General features: G+C 29.1%; 1 protein-coding gene and 1 non-coding gene across 4 annotated transcripts in view; both read left to right on the forward strand.

Annotated features, from left to right (window-relative positions):
- Positions 1–13,049, forward strand: part of LOC105250327 — a 224,586-nt gene that overhangs the window by 49,167 nt on the left and 162,370 nt on the right. The gene's annotated exons all lie outside the window — the stretch shown is intronic.
- Positions 3,745–3,816, forward strand: Trnaa-agc. Its single transcript has one exon. It is a non-coding gene; the product is annotated as a tRNA-Ala (tRNA).

Below are 13,049 nucleotides of genomic sequence, written 5' to 3' on the forward strand. Positions count from 1 at the left end.
TGTTTTAAGACTGAAACGTGCGTGCTTTAAGAAAATTTCGTCAGAAATGTGCCGGGCACACTACTCGTGTACTGTTAGCACGATCTTTCGTCAAATAACTCAACTAAGAATACTACTATCACATTTGCACCACATTTATATGTGTCGTATAGGAGTAGTGCGCACTAGGGATGTTAAATATCGATACAATTTGCTGGTCGATACTATCGATAGTTTTGAGGAGCCTTCTCGATTCTATCAACAAATATCGATAGTTTTAACAATTGTTTATGTTTATTTTTTTTAAGCTTTAGATTCTCTAGATTGCAAATAGTTTTATAATTAAACAAAAACAAGTTATAAGTATTATATAAACTGGCTCCAAGAAGACTATAAGCATTATAAAGACAAATTATAATTACCGTCAAAGACTGCGTTCAGAAATCCTACCAGTATAGTAGGGGTATTGTGATATTTAACCTACCTATCGGGATCGAGGAATTTATTCCTTGAATTTACTTCTGATTGATCGATTTGATGTTACTTTACCTTGGGGGTAAGATTTCTGAACGTAGCCAAATGTGATGAATTTTATATTGGTTATTATTATGGAAGGTATTTATTATAAACCTGGGGCCCGATTCTTATCCATATGAAAACTATCGATAGTTATGGATAGATTATTTTCCTTGTCGATAACTATCGATTGTTAGTGCTTGTCGATAGTTAAAAATAATATAAAAAAATTGATAAAAATCTCAAATCAAATATTTTATTGTATCTTGACCAAGTTTCGCCTCAATTTAATTTATAGGGGAAGCGATGACAATTATGTTTTGCACTAATTTTTCAAGGAATGTATAAATAAATGTGTTAAAACCTCTATTTTTCTTTTTTTTTTGTTATTTTTGAAAAGATTTCCAACCATATGTTATCCTGAACAACCATGATATGCGTGAATCGTTAATGGCGAGTCTGGAATGTAAATTATGTCGGTTTTAAGTATAAATTCGTAGCTTATTTGTTTCTGCACGTCGTGCGATTCGTCGGGCTTTCAAATTATTTTGCAATTAATTTTATATTTTCAACAGTTGCACACGTTAAGCTAATTAAATTAATTAATTAAATATGTTTAGGATTAACAAAAAATCAAAATTTACAAGAATAGATTTTAAAAATTATTATTTCCAAGAATATGTGCGTATGTATATTAATTTATAAAGATTGTTTTCGAATCAGCTAACTGCGATATATTTAAATGAATTTTTTATTTTTTTTATTATAAAGTATTTTTTTTTCTTTAATTGATATTGCGTTTCTTAAATCACTAAAAATATTCACAAAATCGTATTAAGAAGAAAAGCTGAGTTACGTTTAGATATAGTTTTTATTGGAGGTAAAAGCTAAGCAGAAAGATTACAAAATAATAAAAAATAATTATAAGTAACATAATAATACAATAATCAATACACATTAATGAAATTAATGACGAAAATATTATAATTAATTGATAAATTATAAAAAATATAGAATTAAATCACTTCAAGAGTTTTATAATAATACGAATTTTTTTCTATCTATCGCATAACCTTACTATATAGTATACAAAATATTTCTAAATTCTTTTGTGAACACGATGTAAATTTGAATCTCTAAATTAGAATATTAGAATATTATAATATTAATTGTCAAAAATAATAGTAAATAATTTTTTTTAATATTCTATATATAAAATAATTTTTTAAGAATTTTGAAACAAGTGAAATTAATCGTTATAATGATCTTTCTTCGTATTAAAGTAATGCGTAATTATATTTAAGTACAACATAAGAAATATCGGTTTTTTTTTACATCGTGTATCACATTTATTATACCAATTGCATAGATATATTTATAAATTTATACTAATTGCATAGATATATTTATAAATGTATACTAATTGCATAGATATTTATAAATTTATAAATTTATACTAATTGCATAATTTATAAATTTATACTAATTGGTAATAGATATATTTATAACATCTTAATGACAAAATCGGAGATCTCTCTTTTAAATTAAAAGTTTGTCGAAGGAAATTATTGATTGATAAAAATATTAGATAAACGAAACTAAAATAAATGAATGAAGAAACGAAACTAAAATAAGCCAAATGAAAAATCAAATATTGTCTCTATTATAAGCGATGTAAATCGGTGATGAATTAAGCCCTTATTTACACATAGTTATTTAAAAATTTAAAAATTTATACTAATTGCATAGTTTTATAAATTTACATTAATTGGTAATAGATATATTTATGACATCTTAATGACAAAGTCGGAGATCGCTCTTTTAAATTAAACGAACTTAAAAGTTTATCGAAGGAACATGATAATTAAGTAACGAGCACTAAGAGCCTACAAAACGCGGATGGCAATGCGTAAATTATTTCGAACATTAATTGTTCGCGAAAAATTTTTAAGACATATGCACATATGCCAAGTTATAGATTCTCTTGGTTTGAGACTTCTATAACACCCCACGTTGAGCTAATTATCGTGTTCTCATTATTTTCACAGATTAATAAAAACGTACAGGAGAAGTGTCGGTGTGGGGCTGAATAACTCAGTGGTAAGAGCAGTCGCCCGGCAAGCGAAAGACTCGGGTTCGATTCCCGATTCAGCGACTTCGCCTCGATATTTTTCCTGTCTACATCTCTCCAGGATGGTAAACGGGGTGTTATAGAAGTCTCAAACCAAGAGAATCTATAACTATATCGTAGTTGCGATTCTATTGCTCGACATATACTACAATTAGCAGTTTTATAATTTTCTCCAATATCTTCATCTTTTCGTTCATTTCGGTATTTTCACTCATATTTTTTATTCCTTTGGCCCCTTCTGTATTTTTTTTCTCCTCTTTACCTGCTGTTGTCACTTCCTTGGCTAAATCGGAAGAAAAGAACAATTGTCAATCAAATTTATTTTAAACAAAACACATGTACACATAATGTTATTTCTAATAATTTAAAACAAATATTAATTCTATGATATTGCATGCACATTTCGCTCTTCTATAGCTGGATCTGTTAAAAAAAATATATTTTTATTACATACCTTTGAAGTCTTCATCGCATTTGGGTGTCGTCGCTTCCTGTTTGCTCGTATTCTTTAAAATTGACATTATTTTTCTCAGTATTTCAGTTATATCATCTATTTTTTCAGTTATATCTTCTAGTTTTTTGTTTTGTTCTTCTATTTTTTTGTAGATGTTTGTAGTTTCACTTGTTTTTATTGTTTCTCTAGTTGCTTCTATATTTTTTCCATCTGAATTGAAAAAAGCGAGAAATGAAAAATAGTTTAAAATTTATTTTAACAAAATGCGAATATACACATACTAACATTATTTGTATTGCTAACAAATGTTACTTCCATAACATTGCATGTACATTTTGCTCTTTTATATATTACCTAGATTTTATATTAAATCGAAAGGAATTAGGCTCGTTATGTATTAAACAACAAGATAAGAAAACTAGCGTCTCCGAGCCACAGCGGATGGTAATGTCTAAAAATTCTTTAATTGTACGCGAAAATTTAAACGAGAACAAGGCATATGCATATATTTTACTTGGTGCATTTACCAAGACTTTTCTTATCTTGTTGTTTAATACAGAACGAGCCTAATTCCTTTCGATTTAGTTTAATTCACGCGTAGCTGAAAAGATCGCGTTTCATTTTCCGTAGTTATAAACAAATAGGCGAGAGTGATATCGTGTGGGGCTGAATAGCTCAGTGGTAAGAGCGGTCGCCCAGCAAACGAAAGACTCGGGTTCGATTCCCGATTCAGCGACTTCGCTCCGATTCTCGTCTACGTCTCTTCAGGGTTTTATAGAATTCTCAAAAATGAGAATCTATATCTTGGTAAATGCACCAAGTAAAATATATGCATAGGCCTTGTTCTTGTTTAAAAATTTCAGGTACAATTAAAAGAATTTTTAGGCATTACCCTCCGCTGTGGCTCGATAAATTGTTATTACTTACATTTCCCTGGCTAAAGCGGAAGAAAAGAACAATTGTCAATCAAATTTATTTTAAACAAAACACATGTACACATAATGTTATTTCTAATGCAAACAAATATTAATTCTATGATATTGCATGCACATTTCGCTCTTCTATAGCTGGGTCTGTTAAAATAAATGTATTCTTATTACATACCTTTGAAGTCTTCATCGCATTTGGGTGTAATTTTGGTAAAATAGAAGTATTTTCTTGTTCAATTTTCATAATTTCTTGTTTGATTTCTTGTATTCTTTATTGTTTCTCTGGTTGTTTCTATAATTTGTCCAATTGGATCGAAAAGAGCTAGAAATGAAAAATAGTTCATAAAATTTATTTTAAAAATGCGAATATACACATACTAACATTATTTTTATTGCTAACAAATGTTACTTCCATAACATTGTATGTACATTTCTCTTCTCTATATATCTGGATCTTTCTTTGCAGAAATATATTTCTTTTACTTACCTTGGTGATTCTTATATACGTCATCTTCTTCATCTTTTTCGTGCTTTTTATCTTTTATATCTTTACTCATCTGGTCAATTTTTTTGTCCGTTTTTGTCTTTTCACTTACTTTCTTTACTTTTTTGATCGCTCCTGTATATTTTTTCGTTTTTTCTGTGTCTTGAGTTTCCTTTATATTTTCTTTTACTTTCTATTTGTTTGATTGTTTTTATATTTTCCTCGGCTGAATAGAAAGAGAGGGGAAATTGAGAAAAAATATTTATAAAATTTACTTTTACAAAACACTTACACACGCACTTAACGTTATTTTTATTAGTAACGAATGTTAATTTTATAATATCGTATGGATATTTCGCTCTTTTATATGTATATATTTAGATTTTTCTATGCAAAAATATATATATTTTTGTACTTACTTTTGTCTTTTTTATTTTTTTTCATTTTTGTTTCGTTCAATTCTTTATACATTTGTATCATCAATCTGTACAGCAGCGCCGTATTTTCAAGCCAATCTACAAAATTTAATTTGATAAATTTACATGCATACATACTTAATAATTTATTTTTATATAATTTATTTATAATATTGTATGTTTCGCTCTTTTACCCTATTATACTTTAAATTTTTACGTGCAAATATATATATATATATATATTTTTTAATTAATTTTTTAATTTTGTCTTTATTTTCATTGTTCCATTTTACACTTATTTTATCTATCTCAAGATTGAGCAATTCAAAAGCATCAGCTACAAAATTTTGATGAAGTACATACATACATACTTTATATAATGTTATTCTTAATATAAATGTACATATCTATAATTAATTCTATAATTTTACAATTATATATTATATATGTCGGTTTTCCTATACCTATGTGGGTTTTTCTTTGGAAAAATATATGTATATTTTTTGTTACCGTTAAACTCTTCGTCTTCCTCGTCGTCCATTTCAACTTTCTCATCTTCCTCCTTTTCATCTTTATCATCTATCATTTCTATGATCGCTTTCAAGTCTGCTCCCTTATCAATTCCTACCGCCATTTCTTCCATCTCAATTATATGTTCTCCTGTTGAATGGAAAAAAGAAAGATTGAGAACAATTATCTATAAAGTTTATTTTAACAAAACACATGTACACATTTATACAATTTTAATGCTATTTTTAATGGGAACGAATATTAATTCTATAATCTTGTATGTATATATATTTCGCTCTTGTATACTTGTGTCTGTGCATGAGTATATAACAAAACACACGTATACATACTTTATATTAGTTTTAATGCTAACGTTAATTCCATAATATGTACATATATTTCGCTCTTTTATTTCAAAATCTTTTTATGGAAAAACATATTTTTTTACTTACTTGTGTCTTCTTCACTTTGCTCGTCCCCTTTTGCGCTTATTGGTTCTGAATACCCTGAAATAAAAGTATGATGTAGAAGTTATAAAATTTATTTTGATGAAACACATACATTGTTAATGATATTTCTAATGGAAACGAATATTAATTTATAATGTTGTATGTATATATCTCGCTCTTCTATACTTGTGTGTCTGCGTGCGTGTGTGTGTGTATGTGTATGTGTGGATCTTGCTTTGCAAAAATATTTTCTTATTACTTATCTTCGTCATTCTCATCTTTTTCGTACTTTTTATCTTCTGTTCTTTCTCCACTCATCTGCGATATTTTTTTGCTCATCTCTGCATTTTCGCTCATTTTCTCAATCTTTTTATCCACTTGTGTACTCTTACTCATCGCTTGGTCCTCTTTTACATCTTTTTCTATTGAATCAAAGGAAGAGAGAAATTAAGAACAAATCTATAAAATATATCTATAAAATATAATTTATAAAACATATCTATAAAATATATCTGTAAAACATATCTATAAAATATATCTTATAATTATAGAATTAATTGTGGGGCTGAATAGCTCATTGGTAAGAGCAGTCGCCTGGCAAGCGAAAGACTCGGGTTCGATTCCCGATTCAGCGACTTCGCTCCGATTCTCGTCTACGTCTCTTCAGGGTTTTATAGAATTCTCAAAAATGAGAATCTATATCTTGGTAAATGCACCAAGTAATATATATGCATATGCCTTGTTCTCGTTTAAAAATTTCAGGTACAATTAAAAGAATTTTTAGGCATTACCGTCCGCTGTGGCTCGGAGACGCTTGTTTTCTTGTCGTGTTGTTTAATATATAACGAGCCTAATTCCTTTCGATTTAAAAAATATCTTAACAAAACACATGCACATATACTTAATATTATTTGTGTATTCTTACTCATCGCTTGGCCCTTTTTTACATCTTTTCCTATTGAATCAAAGGAAGAGAGAAATTAAGAACAATTATCTATAAAATTTTTTTGAACAAAATACACGCACACATACTTAATATTATTTTTAACGAATATTAATGCCGTAATATTGTACAATATATAATTATGTACAATATGTTCTTCTTATATCTAGACTTTTTATTTTTTATTAAAATATGTATTTATTGTACTTACTTGCGTCTTCTTCATTCTTTTCTCCTGTTTTTATATTTTCACACGTTCTTCCTATTTCTCCTTCTGCTCCTGTATTTTCAGGCGTCTTGTCTATTTCTTTATCCGTTTTTGTATTTTTACTCATCGTGTCTATTTTCGTTAATTGTTTGTTGTTGTGTTTTGTTAATTATTTTAATTAGTTTTTTTTTGCCAAAATCTGATTCTTGTCAAAATCTGATTCTGTAAATAGGAGCAAAAATTACATAAATAACAAATCGTTCCGAATTATACATTAACTTTTTTATGATGAAGTCAAGTGACCGATTCTTTTCGATATGTATAGCTTTTATAAATGAAAGATTATTGTGTATATAATCAAGTAATATATTAACATTTTCTTTTTATGAAAAGTTGAATTTACTGAAAGAATTTACGTTTCTTTGTTAAAATTTAATTTATTGAAAGTAGATTCTTGTTGATGTGTGATCTTTTGAAACGCGAGTGATATTTGGAGTTTCGAGATAAAGGAGAGATATAGTTTTATATTATTATCACTTCAAACCTCACGCGTAATTGCAGTTCATGTTCATATTATCTTCTGTTATTTCGTTGATTAATTAAATATTTTTCTTTATGTGTTACGTTTTCTTTATGTGTTATACGTTATAAAATTCGATAAACTTGAAGCTTCGTTTAACCTTGAAATTTTTTAATTAAATGAAATTAAATATTGATAAAAATATTACGAATGTAGAATATAATTTATATGTATAATTTATATGTATTTATATAATTTATATGTAAATTATGTAAGAGATAAAAATATATAATATTCTCAATTTCTTTTTTTTGAAACTCGTCTCTTTGTCTATTACCTCTGTTAACACACAACTTTCGATACGTGTAAAGTGTCGCTTCTCACTTACAACTGCTAGTAACTGCCTTTTGTCACATTATCCACACGTTTTGGGGCAAATAGATATACGTAGATACAAGAAAATATTGACCTCAAATGTTTATAACTTTTCTCTAATTGTCGTTTTTCTAACCGTTGTTTAAACTATCTCTCCAAGATATTTTGACAATTCACAAATTATAAATATTAATATCTATTAAAATAAAATGAAAATAGAAATGTACTTTTAGAAAAAAATTTGAACAGAAATTACACAGAATAGGAAATACAGATATTTTATAGAAATCTATTGAAAAAATTTAAACATTATTAGTAATTTAACATTATGTGTATTAATATGTATGAAAAAGAAAGAGGAAAATTAATTGTTTATTTAATATCCGTATTTATAAAGTATAATTTATATATATTTTTCACTTGAAAGTTTTAGCATTTGTTTTAGCATTTATAGCAATAATCAACTAATTTTATGTCGCTTTTTATACGAGATAGCTCAGATATTCCAGAATTTTTTCGTTATCATTCTTATATACAAGATTGCGTCGTTTCGATGTTGCATATGTTGCATGGTGAAATAATTGATAATTGGCGTTTTCATCATATTGCCAGTATGTTTATAAAATACTCCCTTTTATAATGAAAACTAACAATGTTAAAATATACTTATTAGTGATTTTATGAAATCTCGAATTACATTAATTAGGAAAAGAAACAATTGTATAAGATTAATTGTTGGTACATAATTAGCTTTAAATTATTTGATAGACGCGGCTTTATTGGACGTTGATGAAGGGGGAAGGTAGCTTAATAAGTAGATTAATAATCAAATTATTCTGTACAATTTTATAAAACTATATTTGTGCGCGTAGAAAGAGCAAATAACTCACTTGCTCATTTTGTAAATTTAAAAGAAACTTGAAACACATAAAATTGTATTCCATAATAAATATCTTGTTATATTCTGATAATAAAATCTCGTATGTATATATAATTCCCTAAAATACTTACTTAGAGGATATAACTTATTTTTTACTTAATTTCAAAAAATATAAATAGCCACTTTTTTATATAAATTTATATAATTATATAAATTTTTTTATATGGACAAGCTTTTATGCAAAATATTTAAATTGGATTAATAATCTTGATTCTATTTTCATTAATGTATATCTTTTAAATCAATTCAATCATGTATAATGTGTATGTAAGATAGTTCACATAATACATGCACTTTTATGAATAACTTGGTTTGTCGAAAAATAGTAAGAATTGTATATAAATACATTCTTTAAATTGTATATAAGTATTATATATTTATTAAATTTTATTAATTAATTAATATTAATTAATTATTATTTATTATTAATATTATTATTATTTATTAATATTTATTAATTAAATAAGTAATATATTTCATAAATATTTCTTAGATGTAATTCTTGTTATTTTTTTAATGAACTAAGTTATTTGTAAAGATATATATTTTATGAATTATCTCTCTCTTATATACGCAACAATGATAAGAATGAACATGGGCAATCCATTAAACACAAAGCAATACAATAATATAACGTTAATGTTATAATTTCTCATTCAACAATATGTAATTATTGCATATTACATTGCAATTATATTGCTCAATAGAAATTATAACATTAATGCACAGACTTCTATAGACCGTTAATATTGCTATAATATATCGTTAAATATATAATAAGTCTTCATTATAATGGGGCACCATAAAATGGCTGCCATAACTCCACGTGTAACATCGCTAGGCTAGTATAATGTAAAGAAATCTATGCATTAATGTTATATTATTGTTGCTATGTGTTTATGGATTGATTTGCTTATAGCATTAAATTATTATACGAACCATTAGGAACGATGACAGATAGAACTGGTACATTTTCTGTATTAGAATTCACGAATGCTTGCATGCTTCAAGAAAATTCTGTTAAAAAGCGTGCTGTGCACGCTGCTAACTGTTCTCGAGTGCTATTCGTGAACGCGATCTTTTGTTAAATAACTCAACCAAGAATACTATTGCATTTACATTGCCACATTTATGTGTTGTATACGAATATGCAAAATGCACAACACTACTTTATATGTATGCATGTGTTTCTGAGGAGATGGAGAAAGATTATTGTATTTTTGTCTGTATTGTGCTTTGACCAGTTAGTTTCTCTTACGTCTCGAATAAATGGAATAGGATTCAGATAAAGATTACCTGCTATGATGGGACTCGGGATCTTCCCCAACTATTCTGGAGGTTCGGATGTTTTGGCACCATGTACGACAATAAGTTCGTGAAAAAAAATTTCATTTCCTACTCATTTATTTAAACAACTTTTGCTGAAAGCCTAAAAATGATTACTAAATTAAAAGAATTTATAGAAAAAAAGAATTGGAAAAAAGAATAAATCGATAAAATAAGTAAAATTTTTTAATATTAAATAATAAATTTTATTAGTAAAAGAATATTGAAATAATTGAAATTAATCTAATTTAATAATCTAATTTAATTATATATATGGTATAAAATATGTTCAAAATAGAGCCAAAATATATATATTAAATAAATAAGTAAATAAATAAATAATTAAATAAGTAAAAATAAAAATCTATGCATGTACTTTTGAAATTAGGAAAATTTATATTATTATTGTAAGTAAATTATAATTATATTAATTATAAATACTATTTAAATTATAAGTATTATTTACGCGATCAGCATTAAAATCTCTTTCTCGATATAAAAATAAATCTTGCTTTGCTAAAAATCTTTTTTGGCTGCAATGCTAGGAGAACATAAAACGCATTTAACTATTTTAATCAATTTTATCATATGATTTGTACATGTGTTTCCCACTCTCTCTAATATATTTTTATATTTGGAAGAATCTCTTTTGAATCGATTTTATCATATTATTAATTTTTTCTATTTTACATATTTTTTATTATAAAATTTATTATTATCAAAAGTTTATTATTTATTATTAAAATTTATTATTAAAAATTTATTATTAAAAATTTATTATTAAAAATTTATTTTTTAATTTTAACTTATTAATAATTTTTACACTTTAAATCAAAACTGTTCAAATAAATGAGTAACACATAAAATGCAATTTTATTCACGAACTTATTGTTGCGTTAAATGCTTCATTGTCTCGACTTCAGTTGCTAAATCTCGAATTTTCCTTACTTCCACTTCATCTAACAATGCATCCCACTTGTTCTCGAGCTTATATTCTTAATACTAGTGCTCTCGATATAATATGAATATCGAGAATCCAATTTTGTTGGGGGGAATGAGTAGAGAAGTGAGAGATTTGCCCACTTCCAATATATACGTATAATATATACGTGTATTAAAAATATTAGTCAGTCGTTATCGAAGCTTATATAATAATTTAAGATACTCTCAACCAGCCAACTCACGTGTCGATACACAAGACACGTGTCTCTTGATCATATTAAATTTAATAACATTTTTTTCTTGAAATCGAACATGGTTTTTAAGCATTGGAAGCTTCCAATGTAATCGCCCGGAGGTAGCCGTCAATTAGTGTCGGATTCTAATTATTCTAAATCCAATCTCGTCTTCCTTCGCTCCCTTCCCTCTCCCTCCTCCATTCGGCGAATTAGTACATAAAAGGAGGAAAAGGATTCATCGACCGGATCGTTTCTCTAGTCGCTTCCCTCGGAACATGCCGGTCTTATCCAGCGACTCTTGCAACACGCAGAGTGCTGCGTAATTATAGCCGACGGGAGTAATTGCTCTCAGGAACTGGGAAGCAGTTTGAGTTGTATCCTATATCGGGCAAGGCCAAGAGAGAGAGAGAGAGAGAGAGAGAGGAGAGAGAGAGAGAGAGAGAGAGGAGAGAGAGAGAGAGAGAGAGGAGGAGAGAGAGAGAGACGAGAGAGAGAGAGAGAGAGAGAGAGAGAGGAGAGAGAGAGAGAAGAGAGAGAGAGAGAGAGAGAGAGAGAGAGAGAGAGAGAGAGAGAGAGAGAGAGAGAGAGAGAGAGAGAGAGAGAGAGAGAGAGAGAGAGAGAGGAGAGAGAGAGAGAGAGAAGAGAGAGAGAGAGAGAGAGAGAGAGAGAGAGAGAGAGAGAGAGAGAGAGAGAGAAGAGAGAGAGAGAGAGAGAGAGAGAGAGAGAGAGAGAGAGAGAGAAGAGAGAGAGAGAGAGAGAGAGAGAGAGAGAGAGAGAGAGAGAGAGAAGAGAGAGAGAGAGAGAGAGAGAGAGAGAGAGAGAGAGAGAGAGAGAGAGAGAGAGAGAGAGAGAGAGAGAGAGAGAGAGAGAAGAGAGAGAGAGAGAGAAGAGAGAGAGAGAGAGAGAGAGAGAGAGAGAGAGAGAGAGAGAGAGAGAGAGAGAGAGAGAGAGAGAGAGAGAGAGAAGAGAGAGAGAGAGAGAGAGAGAGAGAGAGAGAGAGAGAGAGAGAGAGAGAGAGAGAGAGAGAGAGAGAGAGAGAGAGAGAGAGAGAGAGAGAGAGAGAGAGAGAGAGAGAGAGAGAGAGAGAGAGAGAGAGAGAGAAAAGAAGAGAGAGAGAGAGAGAGAGAGAGAGAGAGAGAGAGAGAGAGAGAGAGAGAGAGAGAGAGAGAGAGAGAGAGAGAGAGAGAGAGAGAGAGAGAGAGAGAGAGAGAGAGAGAGAGAGAGAGAGAGAGAGAGAGAGACTCTAAACTCTCGACAAACTCGACCCCGCTCTTCGTTCTGCGAATCTACGAGTAGGACACGCTTAGTCGACATGTGAGGAAGCATCGTGCGCATTTCCATAACGCATTTCCGAAAGCGTTCCTCCGCAGCGAGATTTGCGCGCATCTCTCCTTCCGATACCCTTAATCGAAAACCGATAAGTCGCGGGCCGCGCGTCGGCTAATTAATTTCGCGTCTTTCGCGATTTGTCGATCGATTGCGTCTTTTCCAACGTATGAATATGTCGATAAAAGTCGCGGAGAAGGAGCACACCTAAGCGACTAAGAGATGAACAGCTGATTGTCAAAAATAAGTTGACAGACGAACAGCTGATTGTCAACTTGTTTTTGACAATCAGCTGTTCATTTATCAACTTTTACGAGGCAATTCATTCAAGATTAATTATAAGATTAATTAAATTCATTATTCAG

The sequence above is a fragment of the Camponotus floridanus genome, unplaced genomic scaffold (assembly GCF_003227725.1).
Source record: "Camponotus floridanus strain SB8 unplaced genomic scaffold, Cflo_v7.5 scaffold3, whole genome shotgun sequence".
Classification (NCBI taxonomy): domain Eukaryota; kingdom Metazoa; phylum Arthropoda; class Insecta; order Hymenoptera; family Formicidae; genus Camponotus; species Camponotus floridanus.